Raw genomic sequence first — 20,326 nt, forward strand, 5'->3', positions numbered from 1 at the left:
CATTGCTAGACCACGTGCAGTCTGACTGTCACGAGGACTGCGCAAGTACACCTACTTGCCAGTCCCTAAACCTTCCCTTAACTTCATGTTAGTCACCCCTATGGTAGGCCCACGGGCAGGGTGCATTGTAAGCATAAGGTAGGACAAGCCTGACAAGGTTGGCATGTCCTAATAGTGAATTACAGACATAGTCGTTTTTTCACTATTGTAAGGTAACCTGCTCTCCATCAGTTAGAATGGGCTGCCAGGATTATTAATGCTATAATCCTAGCGGGCTCGGGGAGCATGGTGCAATGTCGAGTTTGGTATCCCTGAACTCAGGGTTTAATAACGCATCCGTTTGTGTGGATGGTTTTTGGACTCTGTGTTTGAAAATAGCACTTTTAGAAAGTAGCTATTTTCTTGTCTAACTGTCTACTGGTCTCTGCTGGTTCTGGTGTGCGTGTGACAGGAGCTGGGTGGCTCCAGAGAGTCTGAATGAGTCAGTGTGGGATGAGTGGGGCATTTGCATTGAGAGTAGGGGAAGAGTAGCTCTTGATAGCCTGCCCTGCCTGATACAATGCTGGCTCCGCCCCCCTGCCAGGCGACTGATGACTCTGTGCTTGCCTGGGACTTTCCTGGCCCGCCTCCTGCCGGGCAGCTGATGGCCCTGCCCCTGCCAGTGACAATGCTGGCTCCGCTCCTGCTGAGCGGCTGAGGACTCTGCCCTGCCCAGTGAATAGGCCAGGTGCTTCGGCCTGGCAACACCCACAACAAACCCAAGATGGGGGGAAATTCCCCTGCATGGACAAAGGGATCAAAGCCAAAAAGGGGTATAAGAGAAGTACCCCTGAACCAAGAATTCAGATCACTTCTGACAAGGAAACCTGAACCAAGGACAAGAAGCCTGCTGATCTAAGGACTGCCTACCCCTTCTGCCAGAGTGCTGTTTGTTGGGGGAATCCTGCATTGCTTCTTTATTTTTGCCAAGGAACCAGGAGAGAGGAACTGTGTGTGTACTCTCACTCTTTGCTGAGAAAATCTCCAAGGGCTGGAAGAGTGCCAGTCTCCTGTTGAAGTCACAGGGCTAAAGGACTTCATCTGCTTAAAGTACTATTTGCTGGAATTTGTGAATCCAGCACCTCTGAAAGAATCCAGCAATCTCGACGCCGACGGACGCCGCCGAATCCAGCTCGACATCGTGAGTAACGGCTCCAGTGTCCCGCTTCCTCGACGCCGGCCGCCGGGCCCGATCGACGCCAGCAGCAACACCAGTGAGTAGTGAGTTCGGCTCCAGCTCCAAGTGACCCCGTGTCTGCACCGCCGCTGATCGCATCGACTTCGAGCCCTCTCGACGCCGTGAGCGCTGCTCACTCTTGCAACATCGACATCGACGACGTCGTATCCTGCTTCATCCCGTGAGCGCTGCTCCCGCCTGACTTCGGTCGACGCCGCTGCAGATCGCCCCGACTCCGAGGCCCGATCGACGCCGAAGACGCGACGCCGGACATCTCGACGCCGCTGATCATCGAGTGCTTCACTTTTCCAAGGTACTGTGTTGTGGGGGTCTGTGCGACTCCGGGCTCAACGTAGCGCTCCTCGCGGTCGACGCCGAACCTTTGGATTAACTTTGCCTCGACGTCGTGTGACTCCCGTGTGGGTTACATTGTTGCCAAGAACTGTGTTTTAGAGAAGAAGAGTTGCTTTTGATACTAAAGACTTTTGTGCTAAGAAGAAACCGTGCTTGAACTATTATTTTTCCTTCCAAGAGTATTTATTAAGATTGTGGTATATTTTTGTCGTTATTTGGTCTTGTGCTAAGCCTTATATAAAAATACTTATTTTTATAATACTACTGTGTCATGTCCATTTGTGGTGTATTCACTTTATTACTGTATGTGGTCATAAATGCTTAACGCACTGCCTCTGAGATAAGCCTGTCTGCTTTGCCAAGCTACCAAGGGGGTGAGCAGGGGTTATCTAAGTGTGTGATCTCCTTGCCCTGACTAGAAAAGGTGTGTCCCTATTTGTCAGAAGTGTATACCTCTGCCAACTAGAGACAGCCGCTTCTAACACCCATAACATGGCACTTTAATAAACAAAGATGTCTAGAGCCCCCAGATACAAGTACCACAGATGTTGGCTCGATGACAAGGGGAAGCATTTATCTCATGAGAATGCAATTAAACCAAAAGTTGACAATTTGCTTTTCAATTAATCTTTAACGTTTAAACGTACAAAGACTCCCACTCTAGAACCGTTGCTGAAGATAGTAAAAGCCAAACGAATTCCTACGTTAGCCTATGGTTCCGAAGCCTTCCCTGGTAAGCTGTGCTCCTTTCTGAATAAATCCCAGAGTCAAGTGCTCAGGGCATTATTTAAACTCCCAAACCCCTCTGCAGCCACCCAGATTTAACTAGAATTCAGCTTACACGAACAAGTCCTGGCACAAAAGGCCAGTATTCTCAAATAATTACATGCCATTCATGCTGCCAATGCAGGAACCTTGTAAAATCTTACCTGGAAAGAGACATCTGAAACAAATTATCCAGTTTTTCAAAACCCTTGGTCCGTCGCCCTGAACAAAGCACTAAAACCAGCCACTGTACTTTGAATCCAAAATCTTTCAAAACCAAAATCTGAAGAAGGCGGTGAATAGAGCACTTGAAAAAGCTTAGCTTCTGCAAGATCGCTGGACCCTGATGGCTAGAAAGCATGCCTGTCTCATACAGAGAAGTTATAACAAAAAGAAGATGCAAAAAGATCTCACACATACTTTGGCAGAGCATCTCAAAATCAAGTATTGCAACAATAGGATGGGAATTTTCTCATCCCTGGACCTCTTACCACCTTGGTATCAGTGTTGTGCGTCAAATGATGTCAGCTATGCAGTCAATCTTAGGAACATTTTGTTCACCTTCTCTGTATCTTCCCAGCCTTAATCGACGATCACGAGAAATTCCTCTGTCAAGCATGGATCAAACAAGGGACCTGTACAATTCAGGCAGCCATATATTTTCTACTTAACGACCCTTACCCTCAAGCCATCTGGGGCCAAGTCAAATTTCTGAGCAAAGCCGATAAAATGCTAAGAGCCGTCACTCCACCGGTCACTACTGGAATCAAAAATTCCTTTTCCCAGTTCCCTCTGCATTACTATGTATAAAGCATGAAATACCGTCTACATGTAACAAAGACGAGCGCCCAGTAAAGGCTTTAAATGTGACTTCAGGGCTTCATGCTAAAAACCTAAGAAAGAACAGGGAAAAATGATCTCAGTATGGAACAGCTCATCTGTCGAAGCGCCTGTACTTTAAGCCTCAACATAATGGGAGGAATGGCTGACTGAGTTCCAAGAGCATGACATTATCCTCTGTTCAATATATCATAGTCACTAAAATGTTTAGTGTAACATCTTGAACTCTGGATAAACTACTTTTAATAATGATGTGAATGTCATTTTAATGTTTCTATGATTAATGCCACAGCATTGGTTACCACCTTTTTCTTTTTTTCAATTTGCAGTTCACGACACGTATTCAAAATTTTCATTTTATCACTGAATTGAATGTTTTTATGGTTAAGGAACAAGGCCTAGGTGGGTCTCTCTCCTTCCTAGTTGTATGTTTTAGAAACTTTGAAATGGCTTTTATCATAAATTTGCAATAGCTTTCATTAGCTGAGCATAAATAAATAAACTTGAAACTTGCACTGCCACCAGGAGAGTTTGGTTGTTCCCGATTTGTCATATCCTATCCCCGAGGAGCTTAAAGGAGGCTGTCAGAATTTTAAAGTGCAATACCACATCTTCTTAGTGTTCACTGTATTAAGATATTAATTATTGGCCTAGCGGATGAGAAGTAAAAATAATTTACCTGTATCAGGGACATAAAAAGGCAATTGGATACATATTTTACAGCAGTAATTGTCCCTTTGCACATAATGAAATTAGTATCTATAGTGCGTATCTATACTACTATAATAAAGTAAGAACTTTCAGGCTTTGAGGCGGGTAAACTCGGGAACCACGGTGCCAACCTACACACCCGATACACCGTTGAAATCGTCAGGGTGTGTAGATGGTTATAGGCTATATAAATATAAAAAATAAACGTTATTTAAAAAGTTTATATAAAAAAAAATAGTCCCTCCAAAGTAGCGCCGGCCGCGACGTGCGTGCTCACGTCAGGAGCACGGGAGGAGCGGCGTCCTAGGAGCGGCTGACATGGCGCGGGGGAGGAGCGGTGACGTGAGGAGCTGCGGACAGGCCAGCGGCGGTGCGAGCAGCAGAGAGGCGGACATGGCGCGGGGGAGGAGCGGCGGTGGACAGACGGTGAGGAGCAGAGCGGCCAGGAGCGGTGAACTGAGGAGCGGCGGATGAGGTAAGGCTCCGAGGACAATGTCGGGGCAGGCGGGTGTCGGGCCAGGCGGGGAACGGGGAGTTAATGTCGTGGCAGGTGGGTGTCGGGCCAGGCGGGGGACGGGGAGTTACAACACAGAGCGGCCAGGAGCGGTGAACTGAGGAGTGGCGGATGAGGTAAGGCTCCGGGGACAATGTCGGGGCAGGCGGGTGTCGGGCCAGGGTGGGGACGGGGAGTTATTGTCGGGGCAGGCGGGTGTCAGGCCAGGCGGGGGACGGGGAGTTACAACACAACAGATTACAAGGCAGGCGGGGGTCAGGGCAGGCGGGGGACGGGGTGGGCGGGGGCACTGGCTGCTGGGCAATGTCAGGGGAGGCAGGGGTAGGGGAAGCCTGAATGCTCCCGGACAAGGTCGGGACGGGCTGCTAGTTTTAGATACAGGATTGTATTATTTATGCACTTTCACTTTATAGAATTAGATTACTACTGAAGCTGGTTGAACGGTTGATAATTTCCCAAAATATATCAATTTATTGTACCTGAGTGAGATTAATACAGGACACTTTATAATTGTTTTCTGATTTTCCTTTTGACAAGCTGGAACATTTCATAAGCTCTGTGATATTATTAATTATTCTTATGCAACAAGATCTATGATGTGCTTTTATCGTTTTTAATCTACCTGAATAACGATTTACTTACTACTTTTAAATTGTATTTTTTCACCAGGGAAGAGAGTTATCATGCCCAAAATGACAGCTGCAACTTTCCTCTCAGCCGGTGGCCAACCAATCACAGCATTGCTGTTGGTGCCTGAATTCGCAGATCTGCTGTGGTGGATCCGGCATACATCTGTGTCTCTAGATATACATAAATCTTTTTACTTTAATAACTCCAAAACTAATGAACAGATTTACACCAAATTACAAAAATCACGCTTTCTAGATCTAGCTTTCTATAGGTAATATATATATATGTATATATATAAATTCACTGAAAAAAGCACAGGTTTCAGCCACGTTATAATTAGAAATTAGCATTTAAAAAACCATGGATTTGAACGGGGGCGTGAGTTGTAGTTAGCTGAACTAACTATAACGGCGGAATTTCTCTGGTTTTGTACGAGTGAAATGTCCAACTAACTATAACATCCCTGAAACCTATTGTTTTTTTAGTGAATTTCTAAGACTTTTTAAATGTTGATTTCTAAATATAACGTGCCTGAAACCTATAGTTTTTTCAGTGAATTTCTAAGGTTTTTTAAATGCTCATTTCTAACTATGACGTGCCTGAAACCTATGGTTTCTACAGTGAATGTTTATGGTTTTTTAAATGCTAATTTCTAACAATAACGTCCCGGAAACCTATGGTTTTTTCAGTGAATTTCAAAAGTTTTTTAAATGCAAATTTCTAACTATAGCATTGCAGACTCGTTTTCACAGTGGTGGAGAAAGGTGAGCATGGCCTCCAAACACCTTTTAGCAATCCCTCTGTGTGGGATTTACTGGAGGTAACAGGAGGGGTAGTTAGCCCCCAATGTCAACCTTGGGGGCTAACTACCCCTTTTATTACCTCCAGTAAGTCCCACACAGCAAGATTGCTAACTAGTTATATCAGGCCAACCCCTCCCTGCACCACTGTGCAAACGTGCCCCCTGGTGCATTGTAAATTGGTGGATTAATTCTGCTTGCGTCCTGCGAGTCCCTGGGGGCCAACTAGCCCACCAGGTACCTCCAGTATGCACCACAGAGCTGCGTTGCAGAGAGGTGTAAAAAGGGGCCTGGCCTCGGAACACCTCTCTGCAACGCATCTCTGTGGCGCATACTGGAGGTACCTGGTGGGCTAGTTGGCCCCTAAGGACAGTCAATATTCAAGGGGAATTAATTCCCCAACTTACAATGCAGCAGGGGGTGCATTTGCTGAGTGCTGCAGGAATGCCGGCTTTTTTGAGGCCCTGGGGATCCCATCCCCAAGGGCCTGACCTGTTTTGTACAGTTTAAAAAAAAAGAGGAGGCCATGCCTCCCCCAGGGCATGGCCACATATATATTTTTTAAATAATTTTAAAGGAGGGGGCCTCTATTGGCCCCGTGGACCCCATTCCGCGGGGCCGGCCCTTTCCATTGGGGACCTTGGGGGAGCCCCAATGCCCCCATGGTGTGGCCGGCTCCCTGCCTCCTGTGCGAGCGGACATTGCTTTTGAGCAAGGGGAGCTGCTGACATGCAGCTCCTCTTGCGCAAAAGCAATTCTCCTTTGATTCCTTAAAGCAAGAGCAGGTTTCCCTGTTCTCGCTTCAAGGAAGCCAAGCAGCATTTGCTATGGCAGGGCGGGAGCCGCACAGCTCCAGCCCTGCCATAGCAAACAGCAGTGTCCCTGGGTGTGCACCCCGGAACATTGCAGGAGCCGGCCCTGGGGGATGGCAGTCCCTAGTGCCATTAAGGGCTCCTGGAGGGGGCCGCACGTCCCCCTCCCTCCATTTCAAAGCCCTGGGGACGTGGTGGTCCCCGGGGCCTGGGGGTCCGTAACGCATTTGAATACAGAGTGCCCCAAGGAGGTGGCGGTCTCCGGGGCAGCGTGGGGGTGGTTGGGACCCCCCACACGTTTATTTTGAAAGCCCCATGGAAGTGACGGTCCCCTGGGCTGCGGGGGCCCCAGCAAATTAAATACACAATGCCCCCGGGACCTGGCCCACCTGGGGTCCTCATTAAAATGAAGCACAGCAGCACAGGCTTCATTTAAAGAAAAAAATTGGCATGATTCATTGCACCCAATGCGAATTCCGCAGAAATTATATAAAAAAAATGCTTTTTTATTGTCCCTGGGGGTCCTTGTGGGACCTCCTGAACTGCCCCCTTTTATTCCTTTTTACCCTCTTTTTCACAGTTTTCTTGTGACTTGGTTCTACCGCGACACAAGATGGCTACCAACACTTCCTGGTTTGGGGTGTTGGCAGCCAATCAGTGTGAAGCTCAAGCCTGGGAGGATTTGCGTACCCTCCTCGGTGCTCAGATATATAATTTTGTTCTTTCTTTAATTTCTCAGCCACTACTGAATGGATTTTCACCATTTAACAAAAAGGACTTTTTCTGAACCAAGGGCTACCTTCTTGCCAAATTTGGTGTAATTCCGTTCAGTATTTCGGGCTAGAGCTTTGTCTAAAGTTTCCTAAGGAAATTAACATTGGGAAAACGCATTTTGGGACTCCCCTTTGTTCTCAGCCCCCGCTTGACAAATCACCTCAAGACAGGAGCTGACCAGAGCGGGCCACTAGTTTTGAAACATTTCCGAAGATTCATCAAACGATGCCAAAGTTATTGGGAAAACATAAAACGAATAGAAACAAAGTCCTAACTATAACTACCTACTAACCTTACAAATACATTTAAAAACCTCAATTTTAGTTTGATAATAAAATAATTGGTTGGCCGGGCAGTATGGGAGTTCTAACGTTAAGAAGTGGATCTCGCCCTGGTTAACACTATTTCAGTAAGGTTAATGACTCAATCCATCAATCAAGACATTTGTAGAGCGCGCTACTCACCCTTGAGGGACTTAAGGCGCTAAGGGGTGGGGGGAGCAGCCAATTGTCGAACAGCCAGGTCTTGAGGAGTCTCCTGAAGGTCAACAGGTCCTCGGTCTGCTGTAGGTGGCTGGGGAGGGTGTTCCACGTCTTGGCGGAAACGTGGTAGAATGATCTGCTGCCGGTGGTTGTTCGGCGGATGCGTGGGATGGTGGCGAGGGCTACGTCAGCGGAGCGGAGCGGAGCTGGCAGTTTGAGGTGTAGAAGGTTAGTCGTTCATTAAGGTATGCTGGTCCGGCGTTGTGGAGTGCTTTGTGGGCGTGGGAGAGGAGCTTGAAGGTGATTCTCTTGTCGACTTGGAGCCTATGCAGGTCTCTCAGGTGGGTGGTGATGTGGCTGTGGCAGGGGAGTCCAAGGACAAAGTGTGGGGAGGAGTTTTGTATGCGTTGGAGTTTCTTCTGGAGTGTTGCCGTGGTTCCTGCATAGAGAGCGCTTCCATAATCCAGTCTGCTGCTTGGGTGACCGTCCTTCCGGTTTTGGCGGGGATCCATCTGTAGGTCTTTCAGAGCATGAGGAGGGTGTTATAGCAGGAGGAGGAGATGGCGTTAACTTGCCACGTCATTAAGAGCGTGGAGTCAAGGATAAAACCCAGGTTGCGTGCGTGGTTGGTGGGTGTTGGGGAGGATCCCAGTGTGGTCGCCCACCAGGAGTTGTCCCATGCAGAGGGGGTGGATCTGAGGATGAGGACCTCTGTCTTGTCCGAGTACAGCTTTAGCCGGCTAGACTTCATCCAGTCTACGACGGCATTCATTCCCTCGTGGAGGTTGGATTTGGCGGTGGCCGGGTCCTTGGTAAGGGAGAGGATCAGCCGGGTGTCGTCGGCGACAATGTTGAGGTGGTGTGCTCTGACGATGTTGGCGAGCTGTGCCATTTAGATGTTGAAAAGGGTCGGGCTGAGAGATGATGCTTGGGGTACGCAGCAGGTGATCGTGGTTGCTTCAGTTCAGAAGGGGAGGAGTCAGACTCTCTGGGTTCTGCCGGTGAGGAAGGAGGTGATCCAGTCCAGGGTCTTGTCTTGAAACCCTGCGTCGCGAAGGCGTGTGCGCAGGGTGTGGTTGCAGACGGTGTTGAAGGCGGCCGAGAGGTACAGGAGGATGAGGGCTGTGGTTTCGCTGTTGTCCAGTATGGTTCTGATGTCGTCAGCGGCGGCGATGAGGGCCGTTTTGGTGCTGTGGTTGCTGCGGAATCCGGATTGGGAGTGGTCCAGGACGTTGTTCTCCTCCAGGAAGTGGGTCAGTTGTTTCTTGGCTGTCTTTTCTAGTGCTAAATGCAACAGAACATTAACAGCAGCAGCCTGCTCGCTCACTACGTTTGCTGTATCCATGCTCCTGTGGTAGGATTTATTTGCCAAATTACTCATTATTTTGTAAACAGGTGTTACTGCACAGTTTTCTCTATTTTCACATTAAAAGAGCAGTGCAAAAATTACCAAAATGTCTCTGAATACTCCATCATAATTAAAATACTCTCCAAAGGTCTGCAAGCTTACCTTGGTTCACTGCGAGGGTTATGATGAAAAGTGTCATATTCTTGTTCTCATTTGCTGCTGAAGCAGTCCATGAAACATTCCTTGCCGAAAGTCACAATTCGGATAGTTCAAGGCAGATTTGTCCTAGGGATGCTTTTACTGGTAGTGCCCGGATGGCAACGTTTTGGGCTTTCACCAGTGTCAAAGAAAAGGTTTGATATTTCTGTGGTCTGGAATGAAGAAACAGTCATTGTATTTCCTGAGCCTGTGAAAACACCGAGACATCCTACAAGCTACCATTCTATAAAACTATTATTTGCTTTAATAAAGCAACTGTAACGCAAATGGTGATCATGTAAAGCGCTCTAATATCGTATGGTCTAGTTTGCGCTATATAAACTAAAAAAAAAAAAACATCTTCGCTAAGGTTATTGTCAACTGATTCTGTGATTGATTTAGCAGATAGTAAAAACCTGTCTCAAAAGAAAAATTATCTTTCTGGAAAAACATTCAGTCAATCATTAACTTCTCAGAATAGTGGAGATTCTGGTTTAACATCAATAAATCAACTGGAGTCATTTTTTGGGATGTAGCCAAATCAATTGACCAGGTATGGCACACAGGACTACAGCTTTATAAGCTTGAGTTTCCAAACTACCTGGTAAGCCTGCTACTATGCACTATGCGAATTGCACATAGAAAAAACACGTAGCAGGCTATTTTCAGCTTGTTCGCGTCCTCAACTTCAAGTTGGCGACTGCGGGCGAGCAAAATCAACATCCCATCAAGACTTTTTCCACGTTCGCGATCAGCAACATCAAGTTGCCAATCGCGAGCGTGAAAAATAAACCTCCCGGCGAGATTCTCAATGCGGGGAGGTCAGGTTTCTCATTGCGAGTAGTCACGTATGCTCGTGACTGCTCGCAATGAGAGCCTTCCAGTCCGCGTTGAGAAAGCTGCTGCTCAAGTTCAAATCTACTTGAGTGGCAGAAAACAACCGCTTGCACTGTACAAGATGCCGTTTGCAATTATTGCACAGTGCGGACAAGCATCTCTATCGCACTATGTAGTTCGTGTAGCTACGCGTAGCATGCGTAGTGCAAAGTGCACTTTGTGTAGCTACGCATAGCGCTACTACGCAAACTACGCCCAGGGTTAAAGTGGATAAGAACCTTGAAACAACCAAAACTAGACTCTGTAGCTGGTACAGCGACTGACAGATACACCTCAACACAAGCAAAACCACAGCAACATTATTGACCAGAGACAAGATTAAAGTACATCCCCGGGGCTGCCTCATTGGAGACACAATGAAGTGGGATAACAGCAGCTCCTATAAAGGGGTGACACTCTGCTCCAAATTCAGCTGGAAAAGTCACATCGAGAAAACTTACCAGAAGGCATGAACCAACTGACAGTATTGCACTCATACACATCATATTCTTCCCTGTTATGAAAGGGGTCTATAGTGAAGCTGATTTTAAAAAAAGGGAGTGGTACAGACCCAATGCATTTTAGGCTTATAAGCCTCTTGGATACTTAATTAAAGATATTCTCCAAGATTATTCAAGTCAAACTTGAAGAATGGGCCATTGAAACTAAGAGAATCCCTCTAGAACAAGGGGGTTTTCGGGAGGGTCATTCTACCACAGACCACTGCTTTGCTTTGTGGGTTATTACTCGAAAGGCTCTGGAGGAAAATCATAGGTTGTGCAGTTGTTTTGTAGATTTCCGGACAGCTTTTGATTCTGTTGAAAGGGATATTTTGTGGGGAAAACTTGCTGCTTGGAAATTACCACGTTACCTTTTTGGGGCTCTTCAATCCTTGCACTCTGGCAATTGGGCTCAGGTGGAGTTAGACAAGTGAGGACCGTTGTCCCAAAGAATTTCTATTGACAATGGCTTATTTTTGACCGACCTCCCAATAGTTATTTCCCAATCAAAGTCTTTCTCGCCTAAAATTGGGGACCAGCATATCGCTTGTCTGCTATATGCAGATGATTTGGTGTTACTGGACCATACTCCAATTGGTCTGCAGAGGAAACTTAACGCATTGGCCTCTTACAGTGAGCAGAACAAGCTTCGCATAAATCTGGAAAAGACGAAAATTATGATTTTCGGGAAAAAAGTGCAGAGTTTTACCTGGTATCTAGATTCTCAGGTGGTGGAACAGGTGGATAATAGAAATACCTGGGTTTAACTTTTAGGAGAAATCAGAATTGGGGCCCGCAATGGGAGGCCACTAGGCAGAAGGCCCTCTTGCAGGCAAGCTGTTTATCGGGATTCAATGGCAGATTCGGGGGGCTATCCCATATCCAATTATTAAAGTCCTATGAAGGGAAGATCCCACCAATAGTCCTATACGGGGGAGAGAGTTTTTTCTCTTGATCCAACCTATGAATGGGACAGACTGGAAGAGGTAGTGCTTAAAAGACTTCTATCACTCCCACAAGGTACCATGGTCCAGGCTATAAGGAGAGAGTTCAGTTTGGCATCTTGGAACATGGTGGCCGCCACTCGGGCTCTAGGATACTTTAACACCCTGCTGAAGAATGATGAGGTGGTTAAAGTCTCCAAATTGTGTTGGGGAGAGAGCCAACGCAGTGAAAGGATGTGGGCAAAGGCAGTTAGAACCAAAATGACTGCAATGAAGAACCTCCATTTAAACAGTGGTACAGTCACATCCTGGCTCACTTTCCCAGGCAAACGAGTATTGGGAGAATCTGCTGCTATGGTGTCACAACAATGTGATTTATTATATTTAAAGAAGAAATCATCTGTTAGCTTCTCGTTTGCTTCATTTGGTCAGGATTGTGTTTTCCCTTATTTATCACAGTTACCAGATCCTGGTTTGAGAAAAGAAATACTAAGGGTTCGGGTGGGATGTAATCCAATCTATTCATCCTACCCATATAAGACGGGGGTGCAAAATAATAGTGGTCTTTGTCCCTGCCCTTTGAAAGCCAAATGCACTATTACACATATTCTTATGGACTGCGCTTTTTATCTTGCAAATTGGATCAAGTTTTTAAGACCTTTGTTTTTTAAATATGATGTTCTTCATAGGAACAAAGCAGTGGAGTTACTGTCTGAGATGCAATATTTAGATGTGGCAGTTGGGATTGCTCAGTTCTTATGATCTGTTAAACAGAATTTAAAAAAAATGAAATGGGGCGTTGAGGAGGGGGGTTCATTTAAAGGTTTTAAAGGTTATATTTAATGTGTACTTTTTACAATGTTTTATGGACAATTGTCTAAATAAACTTGTTTTTTGAACTTGAACTTGAACTTCCCTGTCCTGGAGCGGTCTTCAGGAGAAGTATAAGAAATATCTGTAAAAAACTACAAACCAAGGCCTTACAGCAGACCTCCACAAAGATCCATGCAATGACAAGCCGGACGACCATCTCCACAAACTCAACAAGAAATTCCACAAAGGACTTGATGAAAAGGAAAACCCACTGATCAAGAAACTTACTAACATTTTTGCAAACCCTTTTGACATTTGCACGTGGCCCATCATGGCGTGGACTAACTAACCTGTGACAGTGGGTAACAGATGAACTAGAAGAAAACTAAATTGCAGCTAAATTATTCAAAGAGAATTTTAGAGTGATGAGGTTCAAGCTTCAGTATTCTAAATCACCACTATCAGATTGGACAGCAAGAGAAGAATAGGTCACTAGATTTAAGCATTACCAAAGCTTGGGCTTTTACCGCTATGGCTCAAGGGTGCAAGGGCCTTTGTTGGTGGGCCTAAGACAGCTTTGTGGAATGTGTAAAAGTAAAACAAAAGACTCATGTTAACTATAATTTGAATATTGAAATGTTTTATTAAAAATGGCAAAGTTAACCGTGAATCATGCATCAATATATGTCAGTGTAAGATGGTACCATCCTGAGAGGTTTTAAAGATATAGAACTGGCATATTTTCTGCTTTTGTCATTATGGTGACATACTTGCAACACTATTGTGCCTGATTTCTGATAGTTCAACTCCATTAAATTAGGTTGGTGGTAGGGGGTTATTGTATTTTTAAGGGGTGTACACGTTTTTGTACATCTTGCCAGATACAAGAAATTGTAAATAAGCACACCAGCATGCCATTTAAAAAGAAAACAATTGTAAGAGAATTGAAGGTGAATCGTAACTACCAGGACCATAATGCACCATAACAGTGCGGATATGACTAACTGGTATAAAAGACTGAAACTAAAGTAGGACAAATGTTTGTAAACGTGAACAAGATCGAGAGATCGAAACGCGTAGGTTGTAATGCTGTGTGCTGTAATGGCACAATGAATAAATAAAACCTGCTGAAATGATTCCCTGGAGGAGTGCGAGTATAATTTGTTGGTGGTGAATATATATATATATATATATATATATATATATATATATATATATATATATATATATATATATATATATATACACTGAAAAAACCATAGGTTTCACACCAGTTATAGTTAGGAATTAGCATTTAAAAAACCTATTAAATTCACTGAAAAAAACATAGGTTTCACACCAGTTATAGTTAGGTGGAAATTTGATGTCATCAGTGATGTCATTTGAGATGTCATCAGTGATGTCACTGACCATGTCATGAATGATCTAATATGTGACATCATCAGCAGTGGATTGCGGGTGCGCGAAATATAGTTAGTACAACTAACTATATAGGAGCAATTTCATTGGTTTTGTATGAGTAAAATGTCCAGCTAACTATAACACCACTAAAACGTATAGTTTTTTGAGGGAATTTCAAAGGTTTTTTAAAAACTAATTCCTAACTATATAACTCCTGAAACCTATGGTTTTTTCAGTGAATTTAATAGGTTTTTTAAATGCTAATTCCTAACTATAACTGGTGTAAAACCTATGGTATATATATATATATATACACTGAAAAAACCATAGGTTTCACACCAGTTATAGTTAGGAATTAGCATTTAAAAAACCTATTAAATTCACTGAAAAAACCATAGGTTTCAGGAGTTATATAGTTAGGAATTAGTTTTTTAAAAAACCTTTGAAATTCACTCAAAAAACTATAAGTTTTAGTGGTGTTATAGTTAGCTGGACATTTTACTCATACAAAACCAATGAAATTGCTCCTATATAGTTAGTTGTACTAACTATATTTCGCGCACCCGCAATCCACTGCTGATGATGTCACATATTAGATCATTCATGACATGGTCAGTGACATCACTGATGACATCTCAAATGACATCACTCATGACATCATCCACGTGACAATCACATACACCTTTTCATACATTATTACAATTTTTCATCACTGTTTGTAAAATACAGAGTATCATATTTAAATCCATTGTCACAGTGAATTTCAAAGGTTTTTTTAAATGCTAATTACTAACTATATAAGGCCTGAAACCTATGGTTTTTTCAGTGAATTTCAAAGGTTTTTTAAATGCTAATTCCTAACTATATAAGGCATGTGTTTTAAAAAAAAAAATTGATTAGTTAACTGGCTTATTAAGTGTATCTTAGTGAATACATCTATTAGCGAGTAATGTTTAAATATATGCATGAGTGATGTAATATGTGACGTCATCAGCAGTGCATTGCAGACGTGCAAGTTATAGTGAGTCCAACTAACTATAACGTGGGAATTTCAATGGTTTTATGCGAGTAAAATTTCCAGCTAACTATAACTGGTGTGAAACCTATGGTTTTTTCAGTGAATTTCAAAGGTTTTTTAAATGCTAATTCCTAACTATAACTGGTGTGTAACCTATGGTTTTTTCAGTGAATATATATATATATATATATATATATATATATATATATATATATATATCATTTCTATGGCAAAATGAAACCCCTCATTTTGTTCCTTTTCAAATTAAATGTATTAAGTGTTACCACTTTATTCCAATCAAGATGACTTCAGGTGTGCCATACTTTTGTCATAAGTAAGACTGTTAGCGTTCTAGTTGTTCTTTAGAACACTCTGGGACATTCTGTCATTGGGCTATAGTTGGGCTACATCTGGCTGATATTTGGGCTACATTTGGGCTCTTTTGTCTCTGGTGGCCATCTTGGGAGACTGCATATCAGAATTTTTTTAATGAAATATAAGAGGATTTGAGAAGTCACTCTTATTTCAAATCTTTATTTCGGCTTCACGCCATAAAAGAACAGTACATACATTACAGATCAATAGATAAAATAAACATTCAATTAAAATATTAAACTCATTCTTTAAAACTGTGCAATACATGTTGAAAGACACTCGGAGCATGACAATAAAATCATACAACACTGGAGGACACCACAATAATTCTAAGAGCAATTTAAGCTCAGTAGTACTATCAAAAAACAAATTCAAGCCCATGGAATGGTAAAAACTCAGTTACAGCTGATGCCCCATTTTTTTCCTCTGATAGCAAATAGAAAGCAAAAATCTTCTAACACTAAATGTTATCTGTTGCGATGTGTTTGTAGTTAAGATTCTCAGAGCCTGAAAACAGGAACTCAAGCCTAATAATAGGCATATTGGTTTAATCCATCTTTTTCTTGCTTGACCACACAAAGGGCAGAAAAAAAGGATATGCTGCTCATTCTCTATCTGATTGTTTTCACATAATGAGCAAACTTCGTCCAATGCTTGAGATGATGGATCACGGTTCCTTGCCCAACGAGCCAAAGTTGATTTTATTAAAAGATTACCATATCTAAATTTTAAAAATAATGTTTTGGCAAGTGGGGGCTCTATTTCATCCATGAAGGTCTCATAGAGTGGTTCATCCTTAAAGTTTAAACATTTTGAAACTAATGAGCCACTGGTTGTGGTGTTTACAGTCATATTTGCTACAAAGGACCAAAAGGCCCTTTTCAGGACTAATTTGGGGTTAGGTGGTAACAGCTCAGGGTTCTCCCAAAAATATTTCAGACCTATGTTATTGAACCAAATCCTAACATGTCTAAGCCATGGAATAGTTTTCTGGCTGTCCAGCGCCATGATCTCTATCAGCCCATCTCTATAAGCTTGAAGTTCAGGGACATGCCACAATCTAACCCATAGCATTAGTGGTCTAATAAGAACTTGATGGTCAGTTCTTTTAAAGTTAAGGTCCAATTGCAGGGGTACTAATGGTGTACCTCTCGGAACCCTTACCAAGCTGCGCATAAAATTATTATCTAGGACACTAAAGGTCTCCTTGGACCCAGATCCCCATAATTCTGCACCATAAAGAACTGATGATTGAACTTTGAATTTGAATAGTTCCATTACTGGAGACACCGCTTTACTGGTGCTTAAACTTTGCTCCCTAAGTATTGGTTTGACATTCTGAGCAAATAACAATTAGCTTTTTTCCAATTGAGCTTTCCAGGTAAAGTTGGGATCTAGTGTCACCCCTAGATATGAAAAATGTGGCACGGATTCCAACTTTATTCCTTTTAAAGTTAGGCAACCCTTATCTGGTTTGGTTGGATTTAGGGCCATGTATTTTGTTTTTTTTCCGTTAATCTCCAGCCCCTTTTGACTACAATAATCATTAAAAGTATTCAATAATGCCTGCAGGCCATTTTTTGTTTGAGATATCAAGATGGTATCGTCAGCAAATAATAGAGATGCTACCCTTTCGCCGTTCAGTTTAGGAGAGTAATTTTTACATCTCTCTAAATATGAGGGAATATCATTCACGAAGATGGAAAAAAGCGTGGGGGCCAGGACGCATCCTTGACGGACTCCACGTTCAATTGGAATTTTTCGTGTTAATTCGCCGTTTGGACCCCATCTAATTCTCGCAAAATTCCCTTCATGTAATTTTTTGATCTGAACTACTATATTATTTGGCATACCCGCTGCACTCAAGGTTTTCCACAGAAGATCACGTGGCACTAAATCAAATGCTGCCCTTAAATCAACAAAGGCAACATATAAATGGGCCTTTTTTATCTTAACGTACTTCCAGTAGAGGCAGCAGAATCTAAAGATCTGATCTATAGTGCTGACTTTTGATCTGAACCCGGCTTGAAATTTGGTCAAAATTGAATTTTCCTCCAACCAATTACTCACACGTGATAGAATATGACGTGAGTAGATTTTCTGAAGGATGTCCATTAAGCTGATTGGCCGATAGTTGCAGGGGTCCTTCCTATCACCTTTTTTATATATTAAAACAATTTCTGCTCCCTTCCAACTTTCAGGGAATTCTAGACTATATGATAATTTATTGCACAGATAGTTGATATAAGGTGCCCATATTTTTGAGTCATGCTTATATAGATCCCCAGGGATTTTATCTAAACCTGGGGCTTTCCCAGATTTTATTTGGCTTATTGCCAACTCTGTTTCCCCTAAACTAAAAACAAGCGGAACTGCTGGAATTTCGTAACTTACTGTATTTGATACCATATGGGGATCATCATATTTTTTATACAAATTTGTAAAATGAGTTACCCAAGTTTGCTCATCTAAAAAGGTATCCTTGAGCACCCTACCTACATGATTCCCATTTGCTACTAGCCTCCAAAAAGCTACATTATCGCGTAATCTTGCGGCTAACAGCAATTCGGCCCATTTGTCTTCCTCCCATGCTATTTTCGATGTCCTTTGGACAGACTTGTAATTGGTTCTTGCTTTTTGTACATCCAATTGAGACTTGGATTTGATCGCAATTAGTAGTTCCCTCTTTGACTCTCTACAGGATCTGTCATACCAAGGCTTACTATGGGACAGATTCTGAGTTTTTTGCTGTTTTTTTTTAGGCATTTTAGTTACCAATAATTTTAGTTTAAGAAAGAACTCCTGATGTATAGACAAGAAGGGAGTTTTTACTTCCTCCTCAGGAGTTAAACCTAAATAGGGAGCAAAGGTCCCAGCAAATAGTGAGTATATTTCACTAGGAATATCACTGTGATCCAATATAAATGGCCATTTAAGCGATCTCCTATTATTGCTAATATGGATCTCGTTATTATTGCCAACACCTTCCTCAAATGGGAGTGGTAGAGATGGATCATTAAATAGTGCGACATCTAGGGTCAATTTTAAGGGAAAATGATCGCTTTCGACCCTCTCCATTATTTCTAGATCTTCAAGATGCGACCAAAGGGGGATGGAAACTATCACAAAATCCAGATTACTTTTGTAGGCGTTCCTACTAAAGGTTGGTGTCTTTAAGATATCGGACGGTAACCGACCGTTACAGGCCCTAAGGAAATGCTCTGTACATAGTTTGATCAGCTGGAGTGCCAAAGTGGAACATTTGACCGATTTAATATTCTCGAGAAAAGGGACTTTATTCGCCTGATCTTCTTCCTCACTCAAAATATGCCCTAATTTTTCTTTCTTCAGCACTAATCATAATTTCTATGGCAAAATAAACCCCCTCATTTTGTTCCTTTGCAAATTAAATGTTAACACTTTATTCCAATAAAGATGACTTCAGGTGTGCCATACTTTTGTCATAAGTAAGACTGTTAGCGCTCTAGTTGTTCTTTAGAACACTCTGGGACATTCTGTCATTGGGCTATAGTTGGGCTACATCTGGCTGATATTTGGGCTACATTTGTTTTTTTTGTCTCTGGTGGCCATCTTTGGGCTACATTGGGCTACATTGGGCTACATTGGGCTACATTTGGGCTCTAACATATATATAGCCCAATGTAGCCCAATATATATTTTTTCAAAGGTAATTTTCGTAAAAACCACTGGAGCATATATCTTGAGACATAGCAAAGGCACATCGGGGTACCAGTCCCTACAATTTTGCCAAGTTTGGTGGCAATCCATTCAGCCGTTCGGGCTAAAAGTGAGTCCAACCGCCCTATGGAAATTAACATGGGGAAAACATGTTTTGGGACCCCCCTTTTATCTCGGCCCCCGCTTGACGGATCTCCCCGAAACTTTCAGGGAAAGAGCGGAGCGCAGCGAGGCAAAGTTAAGGAAAATTACAGGCAGATCCCTCATTCGGCGCCAAAGTTATTCCCAAAAGAATGTTGCGGATTTCCTATGGAAAACGATCCTAACTATAACTACCTACTGGCGACCGCCAGTAGGTAATATATGTATATATATAGATATATATATATATATATATATATATATATATATATATATATATATATTACCTACTGGCGGTCGCCAGTAGGTATATATAGTTAGGATTTTTTCTCTATGGGTTTTTTGAAAATTCTATGTCTAATAACTTTGGCGTTTGTGGACGGAATTGGCTGAAATTTTCAGGAAAATGGCACATTTTGTTTCTGAGCAGCCCCTGAAAATTTTGGGGGGGTTTGTCAAGGGGGGGCCGAGAAAAAAGGGGGGTCCCAAAACGTGTTTTTAACATTGAGTTTTCCATAGGGCGGTTGGCCTCACTTTTAGCCCGAACGGCTGAATGGATTTGCACGAAACTTGGCAAAATTGTAGGGACTGGTAGCCCGATGTGCCTTTTGTAGGTCTCAATATATGTGCTCCAGTGGATTTTGAGAAATTAACGTTTAAAAAAAGATATATATCTGTAACAGCGGACCGGGCAGCGCTCTGGTTCGCGGACTTTTCGCGCAACGGAGCTTTGTGAAGCGAAGCTGATTGGTTCTCCGGCGTCTGTCAACATTCCAAACAGTCCGTAGCGGCCGCCATCTTGTCTCTCGGTAGGATCGAGAGACAAGAGGAGGCCGAAGCGAAGGGGCAAATGACCATAAGGGGGCATAGTACATTGTCGCTCACCCCCTAGGTTTGATGTGGAGGTTTTAAAAGGGCCCCGCGGGGCAAAAAAAAAATAAAAATAATAATAATCGAACAGCTGAATGGATTTGCACGAAAGTTGGCAAAATTGTAGGGACTGGTAGCCCGATGTGCCTTTGCTAGATCTCAATATATGTGCTCCAGTGGATTTTGAGAAATTAACGTTCAAAAAAAGATATATATCTGTAACAGCGCACCGCTTCGCGTACTTT

At 43.0% G+C, this 20,326-nt stretch overlaps 1 long non-coding RNA gene across 1 annotated transcript in view; it reads right to left on the reverse strand.

Moving 5' to 3' along the window:
* LOC144761364 (uncharacterized) overlaps positions 1 to 20,326 on the reverse strand; it is a 118,559-nt gene that overhangs the window by 66,811 nt on the left and 31,422 nt on the right. Inside the window, exon 2 of the long non-coding RNA XR_013595685.1 lies at positions 9,409 to 9,617. This is a non-coding gene — a long non-coding RNA (uncharacterized LOC144761364). The remainder of the gene's footprint in view (positions 1 to 9,408; positions 9,618 to 20,326) is intronic.

This window comes from Lissotriton helveticus, chromosome 6 (assembly GCF_964261635.1).
Source record: "Lissotriton helveticus chromosome 6, aLisHel1.1, whole genome shotgun sequence".
NCBI classification, from domain to species: domain Eukaryota; kingdom Metazoa; phylum Chordata; class Amphibia; order Caudata; family Salamandridae; genus Lissotriton; species Lissotriton helveticus.